We start from the raw sequence: 24363 nt of genomic DNA, 5'->3' as shown, positions 1-24363 counted from the left end.
CTCGTTGCTGGTGCTACTCTTTTCTGTGAACTGTCTGTATAAACATCACGTGATATGCTTCGATATGCGTGGTGCACCACGAAATTGTTCGACAAAAGAGAACTGTTTAAGAATGTAATCCAAGTTTGTTTTGCGGTAGACACGTGGAAAAGAGATGCACATGAAAAACTTCGGCGTTCATTGCTGTATGTGGCAATAGTTATTGTTTTCCATGTTGCTACGACCAGTGTCATCCTGATTCGTGCGTAGCCCCATAGCTTACACATTATACTTGTCACAAATGTAACAAGAACGCCGTCCGAGCACACCTGTAAGGTCCAATGGTTCCGACCGGCCGCCGAGTCATCCTTAGCCCATAGGCGTCACCGGATGCGGATATTTATGGACGTGTAAATACAATGACATAAATAAAATGACTATACTGATTTAATTGAAAGTCCACATGTAGATTATTTTTTTATTTTTATTTCCGTAAGAAAGGAGCTGTTTCACACTTTTCAGGATAAAGAACGGGAAAATAATAAATGAATGATTAACTATAGATAGTTTACACAGTCATGAATCTGTTATTAGAATTACGTAAAAAAAGCCACAGTCGGTGAGATTCGATCCAGAGACGTGGCGTTTATGAAACTAAGTGCTTACTCGATCGGCTGCGGACTCCTTGAATACTGATGGGCCTATAAAGAACATAAACACCACTAAAATTTGCAAACTTGATTTTCTCGAATGCGGTTGAGAGTTGCATCTTCGTGTTTAGTCTTTGTCGTCTCCTTCACACCTTGTCAGTATGAATCAAATTGGTGAAGGGAATTCCGTATGATCCCCTTCTTAGAACCAAAGAGAGAAACCTGAATCTTTTGAAGTCCTTGAAATCAATAATTATCTAACAATTTCATATTTCCTAAACTTCATTAAATTCTGTCTTGTAGTTTTGTGCAATGGTACGCTAAGTGTGTGTTTTAATTGAATTGGAGATACCTACCTAGGAGCGCATAGCTTCCCGTCGAATTCCGGTGACGGCCGAAATGCATTATAAGACACCAAAAGGGATTGTGAACCATCCTAGTCCTAACCACTCATTTGCTGTAATCGCACAAATGATTGGACAGTGTGGAATCGTGTCATTCGCCGGTGAGAGACTATGTCAGAGCTATTGTCGTCGACTTTACTCTGTATGCCCAGTTTACATACACTATCGCCCAAATGGCCGACAACGGCATTGTCGCAGTGGTAACAGCGATTCCCATCAGATCATCGAAGTTGAACGCCGTCGGGCTGGGCTAGCACTTGCATGGGTGACCACCCGGTTTGCCGAGCGCTGTCGGCAAGCGAGGTGCACTCAGCCCTTGTGAGGCAAACTAAGGAGCTACTTGATTGAGAAGTAGCGGCTCCGGTCTCGTAAACTGACATAACGGCCGGGAAAGCAGTGTGCTGACCACATGCCCCTTCATTTCTGCATCCAGTGACGCCTGTGGGCTGAGGATTACATGGCGGACGGTCTATACCGTTGGCTTTTATTGCCTGTTCGGGCGGAGTTTATCGCCCGTATGCCGGGAGAAGGTACCTTGCAGTTTACAGCGTGCTTGGCGCAGCTGCTTCGCGTCCTTACCACGACCAATCGAGAAACGCGGTTTTGTTTGTATTTCAATAGTTGCGCAATTTTAGGCGACTATGGCTTTCGGTGAGTAATGGTGACAAGATTTTGCACTTCTCACTTGAAAGCTGGAAAAGCGATGCTAGCTGCCAGGGTTCTTCCTTTCCGTTCGAAGTATAGGCGTTTATTTTTTTGTCAGGTACATGTTGTCCTAGAACTACACTCCTGGAAATTGAAATAAGAACACCGTGAATTCATTGTCCCAGGAAGGGGAAACTTTATTGACACATTCCTGGGGTCAGATAAATCACATGATCACACTGACAGAACCACAGGCACATAGACACAGGCAACAGAGCATGCACAATGTCGGCACTAGTACAGTGTGTATCCACCTTTCGCAGCAATGCAGGCTGCTATTCTCCCATGGAGACGATCGTAGAGATGCTGGATGTAGTCCTGTGGAACGGCTTGCCATGCCATTTCCACCTGGTGTCTCAGTTGGACCAGCGTTCGTGCTGGACGTGCAGACCGCGTGAGACGACGCTTCATCCAGTCCCAAACATGCTCAATGGGGGACAGATCCGGAGATCTTGCTGGCCAGGGTAGTTGACTTACACCTTCTAGAGCACGTTGGGTGGCACGGGATACATGCGGACGTGCATTGTCCTGTTGGAACAGCAAGTTCTCTTGCCGGTCTAGGAATGGTAGAACGATGGGTTCGATGACGGTTTGGATGTACGGTGCACTATTCAGTGTCCCCTCGACGATCACCAGTGGTGTACGGCCAGTGTAGGAGATCGCTCCCCACACCATGATGCCGGGTGTTGGCCCTGTGTGCCTCGGTCGTATGCAGTCCTGATTGTGGCGCTCACCTGCACGGCGCCAAACACGCATACGACCATCATTGGCACCAAGGCAGAAGCGACTCTCATCGCTGAAGACGACACGTCTCCATTCGTCCCTCCATTCACGCCTGTCGCGACACCACTGGAGGCGGGCTGCACGATGTTGGGGCGTGAGCGGAAGACGGCCTAACGGTGTGCGGGACCGTAGCCCAGCTTCATGGAGACGGTTGCGAATGGTCCTCGCCGATACCCCAGGAGCAACAGTGTCCCTAATTTGCTGGGAAGTGGCGGTGCGGTCCCCTACGGCACTGCGTAGGATCCTACGGTCTTGGCGTGCATCCGTGCGTCGCTGCGGTCCGGTCCCAGGTCGACGGGCACGTGCACCTTCCGCCGACCACTGGCGACAACATCGATGTACTGTGGAGATCTCACGCCCCACGTGTTGAGCAATTCGGCGGTATGTCCACCCGGCCTCCCGCATGCCCACTATACGCCCTCTCTCAAAGTCCGTCAACTGCACATACGGTTCACGTCCACGCTGTCGCGGCATGCTACCAGTGTTAAAGACTGCGATGGAGCTCCGTATGCCACGGCAAACTGGCTGACATTGACGGCGGCGGTACACAAATGCTGCGCAGCTAGCGCCATTCGACGGCCAACACCGCGGTTCCTGGTGTGTCCGCTGTGCCGTGCGTGTGATCATTGCTTGTACAGCCCTCTCGCAGTGTCCGGAGCAAGTATGGTGGGTCTGACACACCGGTGTCAATGTGTTCTTTTTTCCATTTCCAGTAGTGTATATAAAAAAAAACAGTTCCCATTCCCAGGTTCTGACCATGGTTTTCGGGAGGTTTTCTCTGGTTGTTATTTCCGGTTAGGAACTAAACATCTATGGTCCACAGAACGCTAACATGACAGTACCGGCGAGCCCCTGCAACACAGTTATTACTGGAAACCCCAGATGCTCGACCAGCCGAAAAACAAGCAACCGCAGGGAAATCGTACTGTACATAGCATGCAAACCAGCCACACACACCCCCTACACCATCTGTGAGCCGATCTATGACCGATCGCCCACTAATCTACAACGACCTTGAACTGTTGCAGGGACGCAGCAACTGCAGCAAGCGCCGCATCGAGCTCCAAGAACGACAAAGGTAACGATGCAAGATACCTCGAACTAACATAACCACACCTTGCATGCACTGTCGCAGATAGCAAGCCGCTACTGCCCTTACTACCCGTCCTACTGTCGCAGAGGTTTTTTTCCCTTGGCTCTTGCCTTGGCACTTTTTTTCCTCTGCCCTTACAACCGCTACCCTTCGATCGCTTTCGTTCACTCTCTATCTCCTGATGGACATGTTAATGAGTAATCTTACCCAGGCGCATGGATAACATCGCAGCCCGCATCCTGTGGCTCCTGATTCAAAAACTAACATGTTACACGGAGGTGACAGTAGAACTTTTGGTTTGGTCACCACGTTGGTGTGGGCGTGGAAGGGCCCCATCCTTATAAAAAAAATCTCTGGTTGTTGCGAAGCAACTGCCGGAACTAGAAATCCCGTCCCACGTTTTCCCAACAGAAACGCCCTTTGCCCAACTATTTGGTTGAAATGGCCCTGAGTATACAATGAGTGAGAATTTGAGCAGCCCGCTCCACTTTGAGGGGTTGATAATTGAAAATATTAAAAAATGTCACACTTTGTGAAAAACGTAATGGGACTTCCATTGATAAATGTAGAGGGGAGAGCGGATAGATGGAAAGAGTACACTGAGGCCTCTGTAAGGAGGAGCACTTGTCGAATGACGTGATGGAAGAACAGACAGGGGTCAACAGGGAAGAGATAGGTGACCCGGTATTAGAATGAGAATTTAAAAGAGCTTTGGACTGCTTGAGATCAAGCAAGGCAGAAGGGATAGATAACATTCCATTGGAATTTAAAAAAAAATCATTGGAGGAAGCGACAACAAAACAACAATTCACGTTGGTGACTAGAATGTATGAGACTTGCGATGTATGATCGGAAGTTCGGAGAACATCATCTACACAATTCCTGAGACAGCAAGAGTTGACTAGTGCAAGAATTACCACACAATCAGATAACAGCTCATTCATTGAAGTTGATGACAAGAATAATACACAAGAATGGAAAAGAAAATTGAGACTATATTAGGTGGCGCTCAGTTTGGCTTTAGGAAAGGGAAAAGCACCAGAGAGACAGTACTGACGTCGCGGTTGATAATGGAAGTAAGACTGAAGAAACATCAAGTCACGTTCATAGGTTTTGTCAGCGTAGAAAAATGGTGCAAGATGTTCGAAATTCTAGGGAAAATACAGGAAAATTATAGGCAAAGATGGGAGAAATACAATATTTACAAGCAACAAGAGGGAACAGTAAGAGTGGAAGACCAAGAACGCAGTACCCGGATGAAAAAGGGTGAGAGATGGATGTAGTCTGTCCAATCTATACATCGAAGAAGCAATAACAGAAATAAAAAAAGGTTTAAGAGTGGGATTAAATCTCAGGGTAACAGAATATCGATGTTAAGATTCGGTGATGACATTTCTGTCCTCAATGAACTTGAAGAATTACATGATCCGTTGGATGAAATGAACTTTCGAATGGATACGGAATACGGATTGAAAATAAATCAAATAAATACGGAAGTAATGAGAAGTAGCAGAAATGAAAAAAAGCGGAAATCTGAACATTGGAATATTGGGGATCACGAAGTAGACGAAGTTAAGGAATTCTGCTGCCTAGGCAGCAAAATAAACCATTATGGATGGAGCAACGGAGATGTCAAAAGCAGACTGACACTAGCAAAAACGGCATTCATGACCAAGAGCAGTCTGCTAGTATCAAACATAGGCCTTAATTCGAGGAATAAATTTCTGAGAAAGTACGTTTGAAGCACAGTCCTGTATGATAGTGGAACTTGTACTGTGGAAAAACGAGGGCAGAAGAGAATCGAAGAATTTGAGATGTGGTGCTACAGACGAATGTTGAAAATTAGGTGAATTGATAAGGTGAGGAATAAGGAGGTTCTGCACAGAATCTGAGAGCAAAGGAATATGTGGAAAACACTGACGAGGAGAAGGGACAGGATGGTAGGACATCTGTTAAGACATGAGGGAATGACTTCCATAGTACTAGAGGGAGTTGTAGAGGGCAAAAGCTGCAGAGGAAGACAGAGATTGGAACACATTCAGCAAATAATTAGGACGTAGATTGCAAGTGCTACTCTGAGATGAAAAGTTTGTCACAGAAGAGGAATTCTTGGCGGTCTGCATCAAACCAGTCAGAAGATTGATGACTTAAAAAATGTGAACGTCACTCACAAGAGAACACTTTCACAACCTGCCTGAACGATGCGGCAAATGTAGTGTTAGTATATATCAAAGGATACAGCTACTAATCAGTCTGAGAGACTTCCTTCCAATCTTCGAGCGTCCAGTGCCTATGTATTATTTTGTCCTGTGGCGTGCGGCAAGCGAAGGAACGCATGTGGGGCAACAACACCTGTACCTCTTAACGAGGAGGCAGATTGGGATGGTATGATTTGTTCTTGTTATGGAGCACTGAGCTGCTGAACGATCTGCTGCACTGTGGCCCTTCTATTATCTGTTATGATTTTCAGTTTTCGACGGCGACTCTTGCCAGTAACACGTTGTTGCCCACGATAGCTGACCGTCAGCGGCGATTGTCTGACCGAGTGAGGTATTCACGGTGTCACCTGAAAATCCCATTGCCACACTTGATCCCGGACACAGCGCGTCCGACGTGTCGAGAACTCGCGATCTGGACACGATCAAGTGCCTTGATACGGCACGACTGTCACCCCGACCTCCAGTACCAGCTCTGGCACGCCCAAGATACTCCACTCGTCGTGGAGAAAGGAGCGCTCTCTCCCAAACACAGCAGCTGTCTCTCGTTCAACTGTTCACGACTATGCATGTAAAGCTCTTGCACAGATATACGCTGTTCCTCACATTCTATTCCCAATGTACTGGTTTAGGTATAAAACATTTTCATTTCAAATACCGTTAGAAACGTTAAGGATACTGCTAATTTATTTTCATGTAGATGAGTAGTCTCAAGGGGCTCAGAGAACAGTGAGCAACACGTTAGCATAACCGTAAGAAAGATCGAGATAAAAACAGAAATTTCCTTTATGCAAGTGGAACTGCGCTAGTTGTTGGCTCCAGGCTTGTGGATAGGACAAATTCAGTGATAGAACTTAAAGTGAGACTCGGAACTAGGAAGCAGAAACGTATTTACAGTTGTAAATTTTGTTATTGTTGTTATACTGAGTTGAGTGAGGTCCATCCGGACGTTTGTTACAGTCTTAATGAAAACATACGCAACCGTAAGGAGACACATAGTTATGTTTGATATGATAGTCTACAACACTTAATATCTGTACTTAAAAAATTCGGCCAGGTCGAGTGGGACTCGCGCTCTGAGTATTCCGTACAATAGTAATTATGTGTAAAGACAGTTCATTCACGCTGGGAATCGAGAATCTCGACGAGTTTTGCCTGTTATCGACATTAATACTGGCAAGGAATTTCAAGGCTTTAGAGAACGTTTTAATTTCAAGTTCGAAGGCGGATAAGAAAGGGCAAAAGAAATATTCTTTTGTGTGATATAATTACAAGTCCACAATTTTCGGCTGTTTCCCTTTGTTTGTACTGCTAAATCTTGCTTCTTGCCTAATTTAATGATTCTAGATCAACGGTAAATACCGTATAGGTTTTGTTGAATGAGTTCGCGAATATAAAAATATGTAACATAAATGACCAAATCTTTTGACTGCATTAACTTAGCAACTTACTTTTTTTTTTTTTTTTTTTTTTTTTTTTTTTTTTTTTTTTTTTTTTTACACTGCTAAAGAAGCACAGATCGTAGTATGTGACCTAATTTCGACTTGATACGTCTAACCAATCCTGAGGAAAAGGGTATTTGGGTATTTCACAGTCGGGCAGACACAGACACACACACACACACACACACACACACACACACACAGAGACAGATGGAATAGACGAACAACTAAGCGATCCTATAAGGGTTCCGTTTTTACATATTGTGGTACGAATCACTAAAAATCGTTAGACACCTTTATTCATATTTGACTATAGTAATGAAACGTTGCTATGTCGTAAGTGTTAAGATTTGAAGGGAAACTTCATTATTTTAAATGTCAATTGAATGGTCTCATGACATTTAACTTTTGCGTCTACTGTGTTGTTAACTTACTAACAAAACCCCGTAGATTAAATAAACAGCGTCAAAGACTGTGTTCGAAAAACCAAAAGATTCTTCCCATTTGTGATCAAAAGGCTGATCCTAGGCATTTTCCTTTCCCTCTCTGCATAAATAACTGACGTCGCTGTCATCTGTCTGTAACAAATTTTTACAGGTGGTAGTAATGCACTCTCTCATAACCTATACTGCCTCTGCAACGTATTGACTACATTTCTCACAGGAGGAAGACGTCTAATTAGGTCAAGTCTGGGAATGGTGCCTGAACGACGGAAGATGCATGCCTTTCTGACAACTAAAATATTTTGGACAGCGCATCTAATGTGTTGAAACTACATACACTCCAAGACAAAATAAAACGGCGCACCACAAAGGAATTAGCCCAGTGGATCGGAAATCAGTAGATGTGATACACATGGACAAACAAACAAATGACTATAGTTCCATAAAAATTGGATGATTTATTCAAGAGAAAGAGTTTCACAAATCGAGCACGTCTATAGTGTGTTTGTCCACCTGTGGCCCTTATGAAAGCAGTTATTCGGTTTAACATTGATTGACAGTGATGTTGGATGCCCTCCTAACGGATATCGTGCCAAGTTCTGTCGAACTGGGCGTTACGTCATTATAATCCCAAGATGGTTGCAGGGCCCTGCCCAAAAGCTCCAAATGTTCTCAATTGGAAAGGGATTCGGCAGCCTTGCTTTCTATAGTAGGGCTTGGCAAGCACGAAGACAGGTAGTAGAAACTCTCTCCATGTGTGGGCGGGCATTATCTTGAATGTAAATTCAGGGTGGCTTGCCATGAAGGGCAACAAAACGCAGCGTAGAATATCGTCGAGTTGCCAATTTGCTGTAAGATTGCAGTGGATGACAACGAAAGGGGTCCTGCTATGAAAAGAAATGATACCCCAGACCATGACTCCTGGCCGTCGGACCGTACATGGCGGGCGACAGTCGTTTTGGTATCACACCGCTATCCAGGGCGTCACCACACACCTCTTAGCTCGTTATCGGGGCTCAATTCGAAGCGGGACTGATCACTGAAGACAGTTCTACTCCAGTCAATGAGATTCCAGGCCGAAGAACTATTTGAAGATGCCCCAGACAGCGGTGGAATAGCAAACTGTCTGTCGCCCGCCACAGGGCCCGACAACCACGAGAGATGGTCTGGGATGTCATTCGTTTTCATGGCAGGACCCCTCTGGTTGTAATCTGCGACACCCTTACAGCACAGCGGTACGTCGACGATATTCAACGCCCTGTTTTGTTGCCCTTCCTGGCAAGCTATCCAGGGCTTACATTTCAGCAAGTTAATGCCCGCCTACATTCGGGGAGAGACTGCTTGTTTTCGTGATTTCCAAACCCTAGCCTAGTCAGCAAGGTTTCCGGAGCCCTCCCCAATTGAGAATGTTTGGAGCATTATGAGCAGGGCCCTCCAACCAGCTCGGGATTTTGACGGTCTGACGCGGAAATTGGACAGAATTTAGCTCGATATCCGTCAGGAGAACACTGAACAACTCTACCAATCAATGCGAAGCCGAATAACGTCTAGCAAGGACCAGAAATGGACCAAGCATTTTTGACTTGCTCAATTTGCTCAGTTAGGTTCCCAGAGTATCAGTCGCTCCTAGAATTTACGGTGTTCCAAAGATATATAGGGAAAGTTATCCTTTGAGGCCAATAGTGAATGGGATCAATTCGCCTACTTACAATTTGGCAAGGTATCTAGCGTGCAAATTAAAACGTCTAGTTGGCAAGACGGACTCTTATGTGAACAACTCGACACACTTCATAGAACGCCTAAAGGGAGAAACTATTTTACATACGGACATCAGCTTTGACGTGAAGTCACTATTTACGAACGTGCCAGTAGACGAAACTATCCGCATCCTTCAGGAGCACGACCCACCAGACATATGCAACCTGGTTGAGTTGTGCCTGACTTCAACTACTTGAAATGGCGAGGAAAATACTACGAGCAGACGGACGACGTAGCAATGGGGTCTCCCCTATCTCGGCTGGCAGCCGACAAATTCATGGAAGCCTTTGACGCAACGGCCCTTGGTTCAGGCGCCCACGTTGCTGGTTCAGATACGCAGACGACACGTTCGCTATATGGCCTCATGATGAAACGGAGCCACACCAGTTTCACGAATATTTGAACAACATGCACGGGAAGATACAGTTCACGCTCGAATTAGAGAAGAATGGTACAACTCCATTTCTGGACGTCGAAGTATACAGGACAGCGGAGGGCACACTGGGGCATAGAGTGTATCGCAAGCCTACACATTCAAACAGGTATCTGCATGCTCAATCATACCGCCACCCAGCGCAGAACAACTCGGTCATCCTATCTTTGGTAATCCGTGCGCAGCTCCAAAGTGATGCTCCAAACATAACACTTGAGCTTAAAAGGCTACGCGCAATGTTTCTAGCCAATGGATACAGCCATAAGTCGATCCACACAGCCTTGTCGACGAATACAATTAAGATAAGCAAGAAATAGACAAACTGCAGCCAGGAGTGCGCTTACCTTATATGAAAAATGTTACTGACCGAATAGGCAAACATCTTCGCCGGGTTGGGGTGCAGCTTGTCTTATCTAGTGGTCGCAGGATCCAGGACGGGCTAGGCTCCACTAAGGACAAGGTGGGTATACAAGGTGGAATGCGAATGTGAAGAGGCATACGTCGGCGAGACTGACAGGCCAATAGCAACGCGCATTCGGGAACACGAGCGCTGTATTCGTCCAGGGCAACACAACAAATCTGCAGTGGCAGAGCATCAGCAAGATTGCGGAAAACAAATAAAATTCAGTGAGGCCTGTGTGTTGGCCAAGCAGCCGGTTATGACGAAATGCAAGATCAGGGAGACCATAGAAATACTTAAACACCCAAAGAACATGAATAGAGCCCCGTCTGGGCCCCATCACTGTCAACACGAGGCGCGAGCACTACCGGCATGTAACTGCCGCCTTCCAGCACTTGGTAAAGGGGAGCCAACTTCTCTTTCGCCGGTGACCACCAATCATGGCACATAATACAAGAGCCAATATACAACAGAGGTTATGCTCTCCCCCCCACCGCAGTAACCTATTAAAATAAAGTTGCCTCTCCTTCTTCCTTATGTGACCAATGAAATAGAATAAAATTATGACGTAGTAGCATGCGCAGTGAACGGTTATAACAAAATATACGGGACACTACATAGCTAGAACGCATCAGTAGACCAAGAAGAAGGCCGCTGCAATCGTGGCCGAAAAGTTGGTTTTCTCCAGCAGTAGTTTTATACAATTTGGCGCGCTCCGATACCTAGAAAACTTTTATGTCGACTGGCTCTGGCCGCGGAAGCCAACGCAATTATAGTTTTCGAGTATCAACTAGCGGAGACAAAAGATGGACTGATGGACCAATAGAGCAATGAGTTACTAATTTTTGGTGCGGACGATGACTGACCTGAAAGTATTGGCAGTTTCGACGCTGGAGTTGTAGTATAAATCTCAATAATCAGGCTGTTTAGCTCGTTACTCGTGTCACATTACTTTTGTTACATTATCCCTCTTTCGTGTTATACGTTTGAGCCACAATGCATACTTTTCTTTAACTGCAACTTCTTTTGTTTGGTTACTTCTATGTCTATAATTTAAAATTATTTTCTAAGGTACATTAAGTAAGTGTATTCACAGTTGCGAATACGAACAGCCATCAGCTGTATGAAGGAATGTCGACAGTGAAAATTTGTGCCGGATCAGGGCCCGAACCCAGGTTTCCCGCTTTACGCGAGGGGTAACCTTAAGGGCACTTGGGTTTCCGTGCACGACTCACAACCAGGCACAGACTTCCATATACACTCCTGGAAATTGAAATAAGAACACCGTGAATTCATTGTCCCAGGAAGGGGAAACTTTATTGACACATTCCTGGGGTCAGATACATCACATGATCACACTGACAGAACCACAGGCACATAGACACAGGCAACAGAGCATGCACAATGTCGGCACTAGTACAGTGTATATCCACCTTTCGCAGCAATGCAGGCTGCTATTCTCCCATGGAGACGATCGTAGAGATGCTGGATGTAGTCCTGTGGAACGGCTTGCCATGCCATTTCCACCTGGCGCCTCAGTTGGACCAGCGTTCGTGCTGGACGTGCAGACCGCGTGAGACGACGCTTCATCCAGTCCCAAACATGCTCAATGGGGGACAGATCCGGAGATCTTGCTGGCCAGGGTAGTTGACTTACACCTTCTAGAGCACGTTGGGTGGCACGGGATACATGCGGACGTGCATTGTCCTGTTGGAACAGCAAGTTCCCTTGCCGGTCTAGGAATGGTAGAACGATGGGTTCGATGACGGTTTGGATGTACCGTGCACTATTCAGTGTCCCCTCGACGATCACCAGTGGTGTACGGCCAGTGTAAGAGATCGCTCCCCACACCATGATGCCGGGTGTTGGCCCTGTGTGCCTCGGTCGTATGCAGTCCTGATTGTGGCGCTCACCTGCACGGCGCCAAACACGCATACGACCATCATTGGCACCAAGGCAGAAGCGACTCTCATCGCTGAAGACGACACGTCTCCATTCGTCCCTCCATTCACGCCTGTCGCGACACCACTGGAGGCGGGCTGCATGATGTTGGGGCGTGAGAGGAAGACGGCCTAACGGCGTGCGGGACCGTAGCCCAGCTTCATGGAGACGGTTGCGAATGGTCCTCGCCGATACCCCAGGAGCAACAGTGTCCCTAATTTGCTGGGAAGTGGCGGTGCGGTCCCCTACGGCACTGCGTAGGATCCTACGGTCTTGGCGTGCATCCGTGCGTCGCTGCGGTTCGGTCCCAGGTCGACGGGCACGTGCACCTTCCGCCGACCACTGGCGACAACATCGATGTACTGTGGAGACCTCACGCCCCACGTGTTGAGCAATTCGGAGGTACGTCCACCCGGCCTCCCGCATGCCCACTATACGCCCTCGCTCAAAGTCCGTCAACTGCACATACGGTTCACGTCCACGCTGTCGCGGCATGCTACCAGTGTTAAAGACTGCGATGGAGCTCCGTATGCCACGGCAAACTGGCTGACACTGACGGCGGCGGTGCACAAATGCTGCGCAGCTAGCGCCATTCGACGGCCAACACCGCGGTTCCTGGTGTGTCCGCTGTGCCGTGCGTGTGATCATTGCTTGTACAGCCCTCTCGCAGTGTCCGGAGCAAGTATGGTGCGTCTGACACATCGGTGTCAATGTGTTCTTTTTTCCATTTCCAGGAGTGTATCTTTGTTCCTACGTCACGACCTGTACTCATACACATATTATGTAATTCCCGTTCATGGGGAGGACATTTTAATAGAAAGTCACCGCCCGGCATCGGCGGATAATTTCAATATTGCAGTGCCTGTGTTATTAACAAGAACGCTGCATGTTCCTTATAAATGGTTCAAATGGCTGTGAGCACTATGCGACTTAACTTCTGAGGTCATCAGTCGCCTAGAACTTAGAACGAATTAAACCTAACTAACCTAAGGACATCACACACATCCATGCCCGAGGCAGGATTCGAACCTGCGATCGTAGCGGTCGCTCGGCTCCAGACTGTAGCGCCTAGAACCGCACGGCCACTCCGGCCGGCGCCTGTTCCTTATAACGTGCATGCATTCATGCATGTTGTTCTAAACAATACAGGCTGTGCAACATCGTACTTACGTAACGTGTGTCAGCCTATCGCTCGTTCATTCACAATGTTTCGTACACACTTTCGCGAAAGCGAACTTTCACGGTTGTGGACTGGGTCAAGATTTACATGAAAGAAGAGGAGTACGAAGTTGCCAGGAACTAATCATATACAGTGAATTAATAAGAAATTATCCTACACTATTGCACGTTTATGTTTACACAGAATATAATGAAAAGGTAACTCAGCAGGAAATCCGTAATTATGGAAAAAGCTGTAGGTTTTTTAGTTGTATTAAACCGCTGCTGTACCTCGTACTATTAGCTTAATATTTACGTGGCTGCTTTGATATTTGTCCAAGAAAATAATTGTATGCTGGAGGAACAGAGGCCTGTTTACCGTGAATACTGTTACTTGACATTCGACTAATAATAGTCTCTAATTCCTTAAGCTAGATAATCAGAGAATTTCGGAAGAGTGTGCGTGTTGAGATACCGTATACATGTTTCGAATTTTCTTTTCAAATTGTAGTAATTTCCAGTTCCTCGCTCTATGCCTGAACAATATTAATACTACTGGCTTTTGATTAACAAATGCTTTACAAACTGTTACTGTACTTTCCCAGGGATCAAAGTGACCTGAGAGAGTTTTAACTTTCGTTTCCCACAACCTTCAACTACATTCTTCTGTCTATCTATTTCTACTATGCTATCCGGTCTCCAACCATTGTAGGTTTTACTGACCATTTCCATTTTCTTCGTATAAGTCCGTTATTTGTTCACATGTTTCATCTATTTCTTCCTCCTCTGCATCATATTTTGGCATGTAAGCATGAAGGATCTAAAGATCCACAAGGGTCACTAAGCATCTTCATTGCTGTCATTCTTTCATTCAATGGAACAACTTAATTAACGTTCTCATACTATTTTTCTTGTGATGACTCCAACAGCATTTTTTCCTCCCCTCCTTTGGATATTGAATCATATTCTTCCTTTTTCAAATTCTCCTTTTCCTTCGTATGGGACTTCACTTAGTCCTAAAATATTAATGCTGTAATCCTTAATCTCCCTAGTTCGTCCCATCTATTCATCGTTCTTACATCCCACTTCCAGTTCTCCATCCACATACTTTTCTTTCTATCTCCATATTATTCGTTAATACATAACACTGCTGTCCAGAGAAAGCACCCACATGGAGATCCGAATGCGGCTGCATTACTCCCGGAATCTTCTTCTTAGAATTTGCCACGCTTGTGAATTTCATCCACTTGCAACGCATACCGCAAGGATCTTTAATACGGTGGTTTCGCGCTTCCTTCTGCATCCTATACTTAATAGGATCATTTACCTTTAGAAATGTTTGTTGATTCTCATCACTTTGGTGTTGTCTACATTTACCCTCGTATTTTATCCATTTTGGACAGAGAATACAGCAGCTGTTTTCGGAAATAATACTGCAGAAAATAGTGCACAGAGGCACTTCATACTTAACTGCAGATGATCAAAGCGTTGGCTGAATCACAAGATTTATGATGAGAACGATGGTAAGAATGGAAAAAGAATATAGAATCACGATGCATGTGGACAAGACCAAAGTAATGAGAACCAACAATCATGAAGATTACATTTTATTGGGAGGATATACACTGCAATAAGTAAAATTTAGAAAGTTTGCTAACAGAAAATGGAAGCTGTGAGAAAGAAGTAAGAAATGAAATTTCTGTGGATGAAACAACTTTTGAAAAGGTGAAAGGTGTGTTAATAGCAAAAAGAATTCAGATTGCAATAACAGAGAGATTCACAAAGATTTTATCAGGAGTTAGTGTTACTTGGCAGCGAAACATGGACAGTCAAATAGAGAGAGAAAAAATACGTGGATAGTTTTGAAAGATAGTGGTGGAGAAAAATGGAGTGAATTGGACTGCAGAGGAGAGGAAACTAGTGTAAATAATAAGAACGAGAAAGACATCTCATCTGGGACGAATACTGCGAAGACAACAAAGGCGAAGGCTTAGAAAGTTAACTAATACTCATATTTTCAAGTAAAGGTAATGAGAGACAGTTCTTAGTGCAAAACTTTCTGAACTGAGTTTCTTGATTAGTTTATGTACTCTCTATTTTGTCTGTTCCCGTTTTATCTCATTATCTCTCTGGACACCAAGTAATTTTACACGTTTTGCTTCTTATATTGAATGACAGTTAACAGACATTCCTGTTTGTTTGAAACTGCATAATAAAAGTCTCTGTGAGTTTTAAATATTGACATGCCTACTGTGAAATTGTCGAGGACTGTTGATCTATGTTCAGTGTTTTGTCTGATGTGGTTGAGCTTGCGTCCTTGATTACTGTTCTTCTGAAATTACAACTCGTCAGTTCTGAGCTCCCGTTTAAATTCATTGGAAAGTCATTTAAGGAGGTTAAGAAAACGAATGGAGCCAGTATTTTATCTAGTTGGATTCCGTATTTTGTAATTCTCCATTTTATTTCTGAAGTGCTTTTTGTCAGTGTTACAGTCTGCTTTGTGTTATGAAGGTAAGTGCAAACAAGTGCAATGCGAGTCATGTTACAACATTTCGGTTTGTAAGAAGTTATTTTTGAATGGCCATTGATAATGTCACTAACATTACGCAATAGAATATTTTTTTCTTTTGAGGTTTTCATTCATGAGGTCATTAGTGGTTTTTTTCTTTGGAGATTCCTTCACGGAAGTCAAACTAAGAGGTATTTGCTACGTTCTGCTGTATAAAAAGTGTAAGTAAGAGGGGTCAAAAAAGTTTTCAACAGATTGGAAAGAATTAAAAGGATTAGAGGATTCCGTTATCTCTGCTTTTACACATGGGTGCCATTGTCGCATATTTAAGCCTTTTAAGAAGAATAACGGAATCATTAAAAAGACAGAACAAAGATGGTCCCATTAATTCAGCACAAAATTTCAATAACCTACTACAAACTTGGTCATAGGCACAAGAATTACTGCTCTTTAGTGAGTCGTCTTACAGGTGCACGAAACATTAATCCCAGCCAGTAGTCATTCTTCCGATTCATTTTATCCTCTAATGTTTTAGAGGGAAAGGTGGCTTAAGATACTGCAGAAATATATTTTTTTAAGAACGATATAAACTTTTAATATACACTGTCTACTACGTTAAACGTTTCCAGTTGTTCTTCCAGTAAGATTCCTCTAGACAATGTGACGAAGTCAGTGGCTACTATTTCCTTATACATAGTATTTCGTTTCATGATCTGAACCTAGTTGGTCGGTATATTTTATCGTCAACTTTTGACGATCGTAATTTCCAATATCTACTGAAAAATAAATTTAACGCTCTTTGAGAACTTAACTGTGGGATAAAGTCAACAACTTCATGTGTCCTCTGCCGTGTTATGTCACAGAAAATCAACATTCAAGTCTTAACTTTAGTAAAGCTACTTCTAACAGCTGATTGAAACATAACATGTTTTCTACTGGTGGCCTGACCATTGGCAGTATTGCTTCATATATTGTCTTTCTGTGTCAAAAAGAGATTATCGGTTTGTTATTAGAAAGTGGTGCATTCTTTCCTCTTGCAACAATCTGTTTTCAGATTGCTCTAAGTTGTCCATATCATGTACAGTAGCAATAACAATGCAGCCCATTGTACATTCTATATGCTTATACAGTCCTTCCACTTCTTTTCTAAGCAACCTTTTTTTTATGCAGTAGTGCTTGTAGATGTCCTTCTATAAAACATGTAACCTATGAAGACACAGTCACCATCGTGGAAGAGCACATTTCCAGTCATTGATGATTTATTCTTTGTGATGTAGTAAAATCGTTGTAGTAGTAGTAGTAGTTTTACTCTCTTTTACAACGATGTTGGACATATCTTGGTGTTACAAGTTAAGAACATCTAAAATAAAGTAATTCACACATACAGACTTTCATGTACTTACAGGTCTATTATGACAAGGATGGAACAGGCAAAGGGGCGTTACCTTATAATAGGAACCATCGTCTCAGTTGCCCGAATTAATTTAGGGATCCCACGGAAAACCTAACTCAAGATGGGTAAAGGTGCGGGCCTACACCCTCCCGAATACAAGGCCACTCTGTTTAAAACAGTGCTACCTCATTCGGTTTATCTCTAGTGTAAAAATAAGTTATTTAATAATGTAAGAGGCTAATGCTACATCGTTCGTTCATTTCTGACTCTCAGTCACTTCACACACTAAGCACAAATTGTTCTCTAATGCTACACACACTACTAGCTGACTTCAGTGCCGTTTTCTGTACCGCAGCTTCCCATTTGCTAGCCTGAAAAACTGAGTTACCATCCGTCTACAACGAGTGAGATATTGAGCTCAGGAGGAGAATTAGATGTTTATACTACAGTAAAATTTTCCAGAAAAGAAAAAGAGAAGGAAAAAATGGTGTGAAAGTGTTGTGTGGAGTAATAGATCTTTTATTATAGTTATTATTATTTATTTGTTACATTTTTTACCCGACGCCTACTCCAGATTATCTAAGTAATCATTCAATCTATAAAATGAATTAGTTAACGGGTAATATTTCACTACCTTCTTAAATAAGTTTATTTTAGCAGTTTCTTTAATCTGCTTCGGCAGTTTATTATAGAAGTGCCATCCACATTTAATTTGTCATTTTCCCTCTTCACAATGAAATTTATGGCACTAGATTTCTTTATGTTCAGTATCACTTCATTGCTTATTGACCAGTTGCCAACTTCTTTGATGGTTTCTTATGCTTTCTCTGCAGGAAGTTCTCTTGTTTTCTCAGTGACTATAATATTGCTGTCATCAGCAAAGCGAATTTTTTCGCGATGACTAACTCTACCAGGAAAGTCATTCATGTGCATCAGGAATAGTATTGGTCCTAATATGCTACGCTGAAGAAATCTTGTGTAAATGTACGAGGGCTGTTCAGTAAAGAATGATCATAACTTTATGGTCATAATTTCTCGCGCTAAAATTTAATCTTATGATATTCTGTTAGCTTAATGTGCAAGAAACACGCCTTAGTAGTTTCATTGTTGGGACTCCTGGTTCCCGCCTGTGAGAGGCAGGCAAGGTCAGACATGTTCAGTATCGCACCGCTGCAGTGAAGGTAACACGCGAGGAACAATTTGCGGCTTTGAAATTCTGCTTCGGTCTTAACAAATCTTCAGCTGGGGGGGGGGGGGGGGGGGGACGACAATCATTTCAAAGGAAGGTGGACCCGGTGCTCCAGTTACTGTTCTTACGGAAGAAAACATCAACACTGCTACTGTCATTGTGAGAGAGGATTGACGAGTTACCTTAAGATCACTTTCTGAAATCCTGAACATTTCATTGGGTGCCACCCACACGTTGGTGACAGAAAAATTACACATGACACGCGATGGGTTCCAAGACTGTTGATTCCCGGACAAAAGGACGTTCGCGTGCAAATGTAATCACTGCTGATGAAACCTGGCTAAATCATTTTGATCCAGAGAGCAAACGGCAAAGCCCAGTGTGGAAGTCTCCTTCATCACTAACCCCCAAAAAAGCAAAAGTGATTGTTTATGCTGGGAAAGTTATGGCCATCTCATTCTTTGATATTCATGGAATGGTTTATCAGCATGTTGTGCCTGCACACACATTAGTAACTGGAAAATACTTCAGGGATGTCCTGAAAACATTGCAAGTCCATATCAGGCGCAAAAGACCACGTTTCCGAGAAGCAGGCTGGATGCTGCACCACGATAATGCGCGGCTGCATATTGCCAATGTTGTTGCTGAATGTCTTGCAAACTCAATGTGAAGGGCATCCCTCACCCTCCCTATAGTCCGGATTTAGCCCCATGTGACTTTTTTCTATTCCTTAACATGAAGAAAAGCCCTCGTGGGAGGCATTATCAATCATCAGAAGCAGTGGTGAAGGTTGCGGAGGCGATTTTGAAGGGCCTCTCAAAAAATGGTTTCCAGCATGTATTTGAAGACTGGCAGAAACACTGGGACAAGTACATCGCATTCATGGGAGACTACTTTGAGAAGGACCATCAAAATTATGAGGATTAGTAGAAGTATGTTGTCAAAAAAAAATTATGATCATTCTTTATTGAAGAGCCCACGTATTATAATTCGCAGCATCAACGGTTCCTTCAAATTCCTCAATGTCCTTATAGTCAGCCTTCAACGTTATAGTGAAGATTTTCGTATCCTGAATTAAGCAACCGTACGTGTCCAGGAATGGAAAATCTGGTGGAAATCGATCGCGGGGAAAACGAATTTGGGTTCTGGAGGAGCATGCGCGGCAATACTGTTCGTACGACTTACCTTAGAAGATAGGCTGAAGAACGATAGCCCCGATTTATAACACATGTAGGTTTAGATGAAGCGTTTGACAACGTTGACTGTAAAACAGTATACATTATGAAGTTATCAATAAATTTAAGAAAGCGAAAGTTTTTCTACAAATTGCACAGAAGCAAGACTGCAGTTACAAGAGCCGAAAGAGATGAATGGGAGGTAGGAGCTCAGAAGAAAATAAGGCAGGATTGTGGTCTGTCCGACGTGTTATTCAGTCTGCACTCAGAGGAAGCTGCAAAGGAAAACAAAGAAACATTTGGAAAGGAAAATAAACTTCAGGAAGAGTAAATAAAAATTTTGAGGTTTGCCAATGATATTGTAATTCTTTCACAGATGCCAAAGGACTTGAAGTATCAGCTGAACGGAATGTGTCAGATTGGATAGTATCTTGGAAAGAGATTCTAACAGGAACATCGACGAAAGACAAACAAGTTCACGAAATTTATTCGCAACTACGGGATCTTTCTAATATCAAGTGCGTTAGGTATGAAGATATTACTTACTGGCGACACATGAAAATTTGTGCCGGACCGGGACTCGAACCCGAGTTTACCACTTGTCACGAGTAGTCGCCTGAACAACTTTGGCTATCCGAGCTTGCTTCCATGACCCACCCAAACTTCCACATGTCATACTGTCTACGATCCCGTCGCTCGCAATTTTACTTGGATTCCCGCCACAGGATATCTAGAAGAAAACGTATTCAACTTTAGTATTACGGTCGTAATTTTACCCGTCGAGGCTGGTAATACTTATTTTTAACAGTGTCTGACGAAGCAGACATTGGTGACGATCTTGCAGCTGTACTAAATTTAAGAAATTTTTTCCCAGTTGTGGAATCTTTCTGAAATTATCTGCATTAGGTATGAAGTTATTACTTATTGGTGCCACACGAAAATTTGTGCCGTAATACTAACGTTGAATATGTTAGTGTCGTTGAAACCCTCTGGCGTGAACGTAAGTAAAGTTGCCGGCGATAGAGTCGTAGGCGGTATGACATGGAAGTCCAGGTCAGTCCTGGAAGTGTGCTTGGATAGCCGAAGTTGTTAAGGCGACCGCTAGCGGCAATCGGGAAATCAGGGTTCGAGTCCCGTGTCACAAATAAGTAATATCTACCTACCTAATGCATCCAGTGTCAGGAAAGATTCTGCAATTACGAATGTATTTCATAAAGTTATTATAGGTGCAAGATTGTCACCAATGAATGTTTCTTCAGACATTGTTAAAAATAAGTTAAACAAGTTCGATGGAATGCAGTGGAATTAAAGCAGATAATGCAGAGATAAGTAGATTAGGAAATGAGACACTGAAAGTAGTAAACGGGTTCTTTTATTTTAACAGCAAGTAATTAACGGTAATAGAAGTGAAGAAGATATAAAAAGCAAACTAAAAATAGCAAGAAAATCTCTTCTGAAAAAGAGAAATATATTGACATCGAACATAATTTTAAGGGTTAGGAAGTTTTCTGAAAGTATTTGTTTGGAACATAGTCTTGTAAGTAGCGATACATGGAGTTTATATGGTACAGACGAGAAGAAAATACAAATGCAGTGCTACAGAAGAACACTGAAGATTAGATTTATAGATTCGTATAACTTAGAAGAGGTACTGAATCTAACTGGGGAGAAAATAACTTTATGGCACAACTTGTGGAGTCTGCTCTTTCATATTAAAAAAGTGCAGGCACGTATGCACTACTAATAAGCAAACGATTTGAATAACCAATGGTATTACAAATAACTTAGGAGGAAAAAGGGTATGTATCATAACATAAAGGACGGCAGGGTCCAGTACAGGAATTTTACTCTAGATAATACTGCGAAGTGCTGAGGAATGTTATGAGACAGGTTAAAATAGTGTAATTACTCCACGAGAACATAAAGCTTTCGGATCAAGATTAAAACTATGCATATCGTCGGTTGTGAAAGAGGTATCAGTGCAAAATATGGGTGCCCAACATACTAATATTAAAAGACAAACCTAGGTTGCACAATCTAGGGCTGTTGTTAATATTAATATGTTGAGCATCCATATTCTGCACAAAATAACGTTGCTGCAACACCCCTCCACAATGGATTGGAGTATCTCAACATATTACACGTCTTTTTTGCGGGAATAAAAACGTTAGTGATCCACCAGAATTGTGGAAAATATTTAATAGTTACTTCTTCTCAACAGTGGGCAAGTTAAATCAAAATTTTATTCGTACTGGAAAATACGTAGAGCTTTTGAAATGGTATTCCGTGACAACTACAGGTATGTCATAGGCAGCTACCCGAAGCAAGTAAACACGAAACTGAATCGATTAAACAGGTCGACATGTAAAGTCAGTGGTGTTCTTTATTAAGCTGGGACCCGTTAATGTGAAAATGATATGTGTTTTTCCACCCCCTTAATTGTCTGTGCATGACTACGACTTGTCCCAAACTGATGCGCGCTATTCACTATTTACTATTGGCTTCGAAATCTAGGTTATGTAGTGTAATTTACATTAATGTGGCAACATTGCTTGTTTGTAGGATGGTGAAGTAGACGGGACGAATGGACTTCAAAGCTAACATTCAGTTATCGCCGCAGAAATGGACAGTTGAGTGAGTCAGAGATTTAGAACAAGGTGCTTACGCACGTTGTTGTGTTCGGTGTTATATTATCGAAGCTGTATCAAAATGTGAGGAAGGCGGTTTGTGAATAGCTCAAATCCATTTTGTTACATACGTGGAACTTATGTGATACGTAACAAGACGCCGATAAATAACAGATTTCTGCAGAAATCATATTTTGCTTATTTCGCCATGAAGTTCGATCAGAACAAGTCATTTGCTCCACACATTGTGTATTATACATGTGTGGAGCAATTAAGAAAGTGGAGTGAAGGTAAAATGAAGTGTTAGAACTTCGTCATCCCCACGGTATGGCGCGAATAGAAGAACTACGTCGACGATTGTTACTTCTGTATGACGGAAGTAGCAGTGTACATCGAAAGAGACATGAATAAAATCGTGCATCCGAACTTAGATTCCGCGATTAGACTCCCTCTCATGGTCCAGGGCTACCAGTCGCCTCTGCACCAACATTAATGGATACGTTTGAAACTCTTACTAAAACAGAACTGGTGAAAGATTTGGGACTCTCGAAAGACGCAGCACGACTTCTGGGAGCGCACTTAGTGAAAATAATTACTTTCACATGGTGCTCCGTATCCGTATTCAGTGTAGGGAAATCGTGTTAAAGAGATGTTTTAATGGTGTTTTGTAAAGACGTCGCCGGATTAGCGACGACAGTGCGAACTAAAGAGTACGACAGTAAACAATGGAAATTATTTATACACTCCTGGAAACGGAAAAAAGAACACATTGACACCGGTGTGTCAGACCCACCATACTTGCTCCGGACACTGCGAGAGGGCTGTACAAGCAATGATCACACGCACGGCACAGCGGACACACCAGGAACCGCGGTGTTGGCCGTCGAATGGCGCTAGCTGCGCAGCATTTGTGCACCGCCGCCGTCAGTGTCAGCCAGTTTGCCGTGGCATACGGAGCTCCATCGCAGTCTTTAACACTGGTAGCATGCCGCGACAGCGTGGACGTGAACCGTATGTGCAGTTGACGGACTTTGAGCGAGGGCGTATAGTGGGCATGCGGGAGGCCGGATGGACGTACCGCCGAATTGCTCAACACGTGGGGCGTGAGGTCTCCACAGTACATCGATGTTGTCGCCAGTGGTCGGCGGAAGGTGCACGTGCCCGTCGACCTGGGACCGGACCGCCGCGACGCACGGATGCACGCCAAGACCGTAGGATCCTACGCAGTGCCGTAGGGGACCGCACCGCCACTTCCCAGCAAATTAGGGACACTGTTGCTCCTGGGGTATCGGCGAGGACCATTCGCAACCGTCTCCATGAAGCTGGGCTACGGTCCCGCACACCGTTAGGCCGTCTTCCGCTCACGCCCCAACATCGTGCAGCCCGCCTCCAGTGGTGTCGCGACAGGAGTGAATGGAGGGACGAATGGAGACGTGTCGTCTTCAGCGATGAGAGTCGCTTCTGCCTTGGTGCCAATGATGGTCGTATGCGTGTTTGGCGCCGTGCAGGTGAGCGCCACAATCAGGACTGCATACGACCGAGGCACACAGGGCCAACACCCGGCATCATGGTGTGGGGAGCGATCTCCTACACTGGCCATACACCACTAGTGATCGTCGAGGGGACACTGAATAGTGCACGGCACATCCAAACCGTCATCGAACCCATCGTTCTACCATTCCTAGACCGGCAAGGGAACTTGCTGTTCCAACAGGACAATGCACGTCCGCATGTATCCCGTGCCACCCAACGTGCTCTAGAAGGTGTAAGTCAACTACCCTGGCCAGCAAGATCTCCGGATCTGTCCCCCATTGAGCATGTTTGGGACTGGATGAAGCGTCGTCTCACGCGGTCTGCACGTCCAGCACGAACGCTGGTCCAACTGAGGCGCCAGGTGGAAATGGCATGGCAAGCCGTTCCACAGGACTACATCCAGCATCTCTACGATCGTCTCCATGGGAGAATAGCAGCCTGCATTGCTGCGAAAGGTGGATATACACTGTACTAGTGCCGACATTGTGCATGCTCTGTTGCCTGTGTCTATGTGCCTGTGGTTCTGTCAGTG

General features: G+C 44.1%; 1 protein-coding gene across 1 annotated transcript in view; it reads left to right on the top strand.

Annotated features, from left to right (window-relative positions):
* LOC124606401 (putative mediator of RNA polymerase II transcription subunit 12) overlaps nt 1-24363 on the top strand; it is a 509903-nt gene that overhangs the window by 96450 nt on the left and 389090 nt on the right. The window contains exon 3 of the mRNA XM_047138381.1: nt 3550-3599. The gene's annotated coding sequence lies outside the window, so the exon portion shown is untranslated. The remainder of the gene's footprint in view (nt 1-3549; nt 3600-24363) is intronic.

This window comes from Schistocerca americana, chromosome 3 (genome assembly GCF_021461395.2).
Source record: "Schistocerca americana isolate TAMUIC-IGC-003095 chromosome 3, iqSchAmer2.1, whole genome shotgun sequence".
Lineage (NCBI taxonomy): Eukaryota > Metazoa > Arthropoda > Insecta > Orthoptera > Acrididae > Schistocerca > Schistocerca americana.
The sequence above is the reverse complement of the archived record's forward strand: the minus strand, read 5'-3'. Positions and strand labels throughout refer to the sequence as shown.